Raw genomic sequence first — 7,651 nt, forward strand, 5'->3', positions numbered from 1 at the left:
GTGGTATCCTTCGAACACTGGGTTCTTTGTACAAGCATATTCGGATGCAGACCTGGGTGGTTGTAATCTTGATCGAAAGAGCACAAGTGGTGGATGTCAATTTCTTGATGGCAAATTGGTGAGTTGGCAGTCGAAAAAGCAAACATGTGTATCAATCTCAACAGCTGAAGCAGAATATGTGGCTGCTACTGCTTGCACTTCACAAATAATATGGATCCAAAGTCAATTGCGTGATTATGCAATAAATATGAAAAAGATTCCATTATATTGTGTTTCTCAAAGTGTGATAAGAATTTGTCATAATCCTGTGCAGCATTCGAAGACTAAACATATAGCTCTTCGTTATCATTTCATCAAGGATCACGTGGAGGATGGGAATATTGAAGTACATTTCGTGAAAACAACTGATCAGTTAGCTGATATTTTCACGAAACCTTTAGATGAAAAATCCCTTGTGAGAATTATAGAGGGACTTGGAATGATCGATGGAAATTCTGTTCCATGCGAAAAAGAAGAATGATGCATGATAAGGACTGATTCAGAGGCGCTGACTGAATGACAAAGCAATATCCGTCAGCATTCAGAGGTTACTGTTCATAGTCAACGCTTCGACCCCTTTGAATTCGTAAATTTGTCACTTATTTTAAGGGTTGATTCAGAGGTTACTGTTCATAGTCAACGCTTCGACCCTTTCGAATTCGTACATTTGTCACTTACAAGGGGATGATAAAATTTCGCATTTTTGCAACAAGTACTTTTTATTTTCGAAAATTCAAAAATCCAAAAAGATTTTCGTTTGTTGTGTCATTTAATTTTCGAAAATTCAAAAATCCAAAAAGATTTTCGTTTGTTTTGTCATTTATTTTCGAAAATTCAAAAATTCAAAAAGATTTTCGTTTGTTTTGTCATTTATTTTTGAAAATTCAAAAATCCAAAAAGATTTTCATTTGTTTTGTCATTTGATTTTCGAAAATTCAAAAATCCAAAAAGATTTTTGTTTGTTTTGTCTTTATTTTCGAAAACTCAAAACATCAAAAATATTTTGATTTTTATTTCTTTTTAGTATTTTGTTGCAGATAATCTTGAAGACACAAAGTGGATTATGATTGCAGTACTAGGGTCAGGTACATTTTTCATATGAATCGATAAATTTTTCTTCAATTGAACTAGTTAAGTTGTCCCTAGAAGCATGCTGCTGCATGTTGTCCAAAGCCTCCAATGACTCAATGTGTGTATACGAAAACCTTAATGAAATATTTCATACGAAAATTTCTTCCCAATCAGCCTTATATTCACATTAGTCTCTGAGCTACCTGACTCTTCTCAAAATGAGTTAAGAGTTTAATGTTTGGTCCAAATATAATAGAGGTATTTTCGTGTCTTTCACCAATCTTTTTCATCCATAAAGTTCTTACACAATCTCACACGAAGACATATGTCCGAGAGGTCTCTGATCAAACCCATCGAGACTTAGACATATCAAAACTCTGTGTTTATGATCTGACATCATGAGACCGTGATGAAAGTGAAACTCAATTTTCATTACCTTTTTAAGGAATTGACGGGGAACTAAGTTCCAGATTTTCACGAAACTTTTGTTTCTGTATCAAAATTCGAAAATCCAAATCATATTCATTTCGAATGAGTGGTCTTGATCAAACATTCGAAACCCACGATGTTTGTTACCCAACAAGATCCAACACACAAAATTTTTCTTGAATATGATTTCCGTGTGAGTTTCATTCGAATGTCCTTGTCATTTCAAAATTTATCAAAGCCAACTTGTCACTGACTACACTGGTCAAACGAGTAATTTTTGTTACAATTTCTCACCTTATGTTTAGGATGACATGTACCGAAAATTTTGAACTACCCACGGAGCATTATAAAAGAAGCCCTTCGATACTTATCAACAAGTATTCGATTGTAATTCACGGGAACCCACATAAGTTATTGATCATTTCTCTTAATGATTAATGAAGTAATCTTTGCCCGAGATTTTATCTGCTTTTGTGTCAATGGGTTGACATCACAATATCCCATATTTTTCTTATTTTTGTTTCTCGTCTATATTCTTTGGAACACTGGACTCACGAAATCCTTGAGGCTCTGAGTAATACCAACTCAGGCTGATGATTTCAAACTTCTGGCGTATGACTTCGCTTTTCATCCCAAAAGTGAAAGAGCCTTGCTTCCATTCGAAGGGTTCTGACGGTAACAATACTCTTGGGGATAACAAGACAGGCTGTTTATAAATGACGTATGGTATTCTGTCCGGTTTTCAAGGTGACGTGACAGCTACTTTTTGACGCATGGCTACTTTTCTGTAGTAATGGTCCGACTTTCAAGGTGCCACATCGGATATCATTAAATACACATCCCGCTTCAAATTCAAACTTCAGGGTTACATATAAAAGGGGATTCAAGGGTTCATTGTCAGTTTACACGATCAAAAAGCAAATTTCACAAATTCTTTGTTCATTATTATCTTCAAACCCTAACAATGGCGACTTCTGCTCATGTTGATTCTCATACCACTGAAGATGCTTCTTTCGTACCAATAATGAAGATTCAACCAACTAACTATTACGTGGAGGGTGAAGTTTCTCAATACCCGGAAGAATTGAAAATGCTCATCGTTGCCTTGAAGAACTCTGTTTTATCTACGGCGATATTCAATTCTTTCTCTGTTCCATTGTCCTGGTTTTCTTAAGCAGGATCAACTGCTACTTACAACAAAGCTTCTGATACGATAACTTTTCATTTGGTGAATGATAAAAAGGTCAGATTATCCAAGAAACGCTTTTGCCAAATTCTTGCTATTCCGAATTCGCCTCCATATGTTGATTTCACATTTCCTCAAATCGTCTACATGTTTAATGAGATGGGATATCAGCCACCATTGTCAAAGATTAGTGATTTTAAGAAATCTAGTCTTCCACGACTATGGAATTTCTTATTTGGTATTTTTCTACGATGTTTGACTGGGTGAACAGTTGGTCTAGACAAAGGAAGAATGGAGGTTTATGCCATGGTTGCTGGCATATATTATGATCTTCAAGTGGACTATTCTACACAATTATGGAAGGAATTCCAAAAGGGTGTAGAACATACGAATGCTATTCATGGTATTTCGTGTGCACGATACTGGAGCCTGATTTTGCAATATTTTTATAATAAGGAAGGGATTTTGGTACCAAATGATGAAGAAAAAGTTGTCTTTCAATCATACCACTATCCGAAGGAAGTAATAGATAATGCTGATGATTTTCCAACTGTTGCTCGTATTCCAGATGCGATGCTTAAAAGAGTTGATCCTATGAATTCAGTTTTGGTAGCATATTTACAAACAATTGATTCTTCTGTTCAGACTGGGATATTGTTGCCATGGGAAGAAAAGAAGTCTAAACGATCAAAGAAGTCTGAACCTGCTTCTTCTGAAAAGCAAATCAAGGATTCGAAATCTTCGCAATCTCCAAAGAAAAAGCCTGAAACCGTTGAAGTATCTGTTGCTGAGACTCAAGTGATTGAACCCATTCTTGAAGAATCACAAGAGAATGTAATCATTCCTTCGAAGACTGGAATGTTTCGAAGAATCAAAATGAAGTCCACTCACAAAAGCAAGTCTCCTACACACAAAGTGGTTCGAAAACCTCAAATCACTCATCAAGGTGTGTTAATTCGAGAAGTGCCAGCACCTATTTCTCCGGTGTCCAAGAAACGAAGGGCTGAGGATATGGCCAAACGATTGTCAAAGAAGAAGAAGAAGAAGACTCGAAAACTCGTGATTTCTACTGAGTCAACAGAAGATGATGATGAAAGAATTCCAGAAACCCCAGAGTTCACTCATCTCACAGAAAGTTCCACTCCTGAGAAGACAGTCGTCATACCACCCGAAGATTCGATTGCCAAATCAGTTTCTGAGGCGGTTCGAACTTCAGGCATCCCTGCACACGTATCTGATACGGATGCAAATGTCGATATGGGTGAAGGAGGTTCGAAAAATGAAGCTCAAGGTCACGTTACTTCTGCTCCTTTTGAAAGTATTGCTTCTTTACCATTATCTACTACTCCTCCTACTTCAACCACAGATTCCCCAACATTCGAACACATTCTTGATCAACCCTTTACTTCTATTTTTTCTTCACAATCTACTGAGCCACCCAAACCAACTTCACCTGTTCAGGAAACCGTTTTTATGGAGACAGAGACTGATAATGAGGGGTTTGGTGGTATGTTTGATGAATTGGACTTTCATGAAGAAGAAGAACAGTTTCCCGATCATATGTTGATGACCATGAAGCAGTTCAAAATTCTGAATCAGAAATTGAATTCAATAATTCAATCTCAAGCAGATCTAGGGGGTGGTTCATCTGTTTCTAGTTTGGAGGCTGATTCACTGTTGAAAATGCTCAAAGCTAGAGTGGTTAGCAAAGTATCTGGAATGATTACTGACTCTGAATCTCGAATTCTGGAGAAGGTTGATTATAATGATCAAAATAATGAACTTCGGATCAAATCTCAAAATTCAATGTTTACCAGTGATGTGAAAAATTTGAAGAATGTCGCAAAGGAAAGGCATGTTCTTTTTGTGCAAGAAGTGAAGAAGGTCAGGGAGGATGTAAATTTGCAGATTCACGAACTTCGTGAAGATATGCAAAAAGAAATTGTCACTGTTCAACAAGATTATGCATCATTAAATCAAAAGGTTGATATCATTTGTGATGCAGTCACACGTTTTGTTAAGTTGTATGAAAGTTTGAGTCCTCAACTAACTCAAATTTCAACATCCGAAAGTGCAAGCTTTGAGGAAGTGCTTAAGTTGCTCAAGGAGTTAAAAGAAATTTCTGACAGGCCGGTTTCTTCTTCTTTGATCACTCCTGAATTTTTATCACAGAAATTTATCCATTTCGAAGCCATTCTCAACAAGCAACTTGCTCCTCTCTTTCGCATATCAAGTCTTCTTCCAACAACGATTGCCCCACCTGTTTTCACAGGGGTGCAAGGGGGAGAAAGAAAAACTAGTGAGTCGAAGACTAGTGGAGAAGATGCGAAAGTTGTGGGAAAAGTCTTTTCTTCGAAAATCTCAACAACAAAACCAGTAATAGTTTCTGCTGAACTGGTTACTTCAACTGTTGTAACAACAATGCCAATTGCAAGACCAATTTCAAAAGGAATTGTTATTGGTAAATCTTCAGAGACTGGTGGGAGTGGTTCTAATCCAAAAGAGACAATTGTCAATCCAGCCTTGAAAGATAAAGGGAAATCAATTGTAGTGGAAAAGTCGAAAGAGGAAAAGAAGGCTGAAGCAGAAGCTGAAACTGAAAAACTGAGGATTATTCAAAGCATTATGACTCAGCGTGCTAGTGATCCGAAGGGAATGGATAAAGGTGATCCAGCTAAACACTATAATTACGAAACAATTGAGGCCAAGGTTGCTTTTAATCACATGTATACATTCGAGAAGAAACCAAAGCAGAGTTATTTGTTCACAAATATTGATGCAAGCCAGCTGGATTTTCCCATAAACGAAATGATGTTTATCATGCCTCAGTTCAAAGCAGAAGGGAATTTTAAAAATAAGGATGAAGGTACACACATGAAAATTCATTTTCATGCTGTTCTTGGAAAAGGTCCTGAGGAAGTTTGGTCTTTAATAAAAATCAAGAAGGTCATAAGTATGAAAAAGGATGTGATTTTTGAAAACACAGTCCAAAATGTTAAGTATGTGGTTGCCAGGGCAAATGGAAATATTTGCGAATTTACTGTTGCTGATTTTCCATTGATGAACTTGTAGGATCTTATACAAGTTGCATTACTTCTAAAAGACAAATCATTTTCATTCCTTCAAAACACTGAACCAGATGAATTCAAGCTTGGAGTTACTCACATCAAGATTTTTATCGAAAACTATTATGAGTGCTTGGCACTAACAGATGTGGAATTAGCTACTGCCAAAGGAATGGAAATAAAAGCACCGATGGCTCCTACGAAGACTCATGCAGAATTGAAGAAATATGCTGATGGTGAAATTTTCCTGAAGCCTTTTGGAATGGTCTTCGCAGGAAAAGACAAAGCTGGAAAAGCTAAACGGTTCTTATTCCAAGCAAGTGAAGTAGAGAGATATTCAACATCTCAATATACGAACTTGATTGTTCGTATGAATCATTGTAAGAAGAACAATGAAGGAGACAAGAAAGAGCTGAAGAAGATTATCTCCTGGTACACGGAGATTCGAAGAGTGTTACTGTATTCCATCACACTTCTTACGAATTGAAGAATTCGACTATGATTACAAAGGGGGAGATTGTAAGGGTCGAATTGTTGTAATTAGTCGAAATATATTTTGTACTCTTCGAATGTTTTGTAATGTATTTTACTAGGGCGCTTTTATTCGAAGCTTTAGAGTCAATGCCTTAGTATATTTTTTTGTACGCTTTCGGTTCCCTATAAATAGGGGTTATTTACTAGAGTTAGATAAGAGTTTTTACAGACCTGTCTATTTTCTCTATAAACATTCGAAAGCGTAAATCAAGCTGAAACAAAATCATATTTACATCTGGTGTTCAATCTTGCATTCATACTGTAATTCATACTCTGATTAATTCAATACTCGATTCATTGGTTCATCAAAATGCATATGAAAACAATGTTGTTATTTATTCCTAGGCAACCTATCACAACTCTTAAGCAACAACTCAAAAATCTGATCACCGAACCATGCGATCGAAATCCATCTTCGTGATCAGAATCAACATATTCTTCCTTTAAGCTTCCTTTCTTTTCTTTGATTCTTAAAACATCAAAATGCGACCTAGTCACATCATGTAATAAGAATCTCAAAATAAGAACTTAATAGAGTTAGATAGTGGACTTTACCCGCAGTAGAGTCAAACTTTTTGACTTTACCATCCTTATGATCTTTCAGGTAAATAGGGCAGCTTCGCAACCAATGCCCCTTCTTTTGGCAATAGAAACATATGGACTCTTTGGTAATGGTACATGGGACTATCTCAGACTTAGCCTTTCTCTTTACCATTTGGTCAACCGGGTTGACTATGGCCGATCCCTTTCCATTGGGAAGAGAAAGTTTTTTTCTGGATTTCCAATGTTACCATTGTCAGTGTCCATGAAAAGTTTGGGAAGTCGATCTTCCAATCAAATTTGCTTTACCCGTGCTCCAAATCATTGCTGATTCAACAGCATCAAGCAAATAGGTAAGATCATTAAGGGTCATGTCATGGTCTGTTATGTAGTACTCCTAAAGGTACTCACTATGTGACTTAGAAAGTGATTGAAGAACCTAGTCAACATCCAACTTCCTCAAGACCTTGACACCCAACTCTCCCAGCTTGTCAATATGTGACTTTATGTCCAAGATGTGAGCACACATAGACTTTACTTGCCAATAGGGCTTGAGTGACCTTTGAACTTTTCAAGAACTTGTGGCTTAGGGAGAATAATTATAGGAGGTAGAAGAAGAGAAGTATGATTTCCATGATCCAACCATGGGACATCATCTTTATTAGGAAAGCTTGTTCCAAGAGATTTGGGAAGATCATAGTTGTCTGAACCAGACATCTATAATGGGAGAAATTCAAGTTAGTTGATTTAAGTCCTTAATATAACACCCAATATGAAATATTAAGGC

Source organism: Lactuca virosa, chromosome 9 (assembly GCF_052849685.1).
Source record: "Lactuca virosa cultivar CGN04683 chromosome 9, Lactuca_virosa_CGN04683_v6, whole genome shotgun sequence".
Classification (NCBI taxonomy): Eukaryota; Viridiplantae; Streptophyta; class Magnoliopsida; order Asterales; family Asteraceae; genus Lactuca; species Lactuca virosa.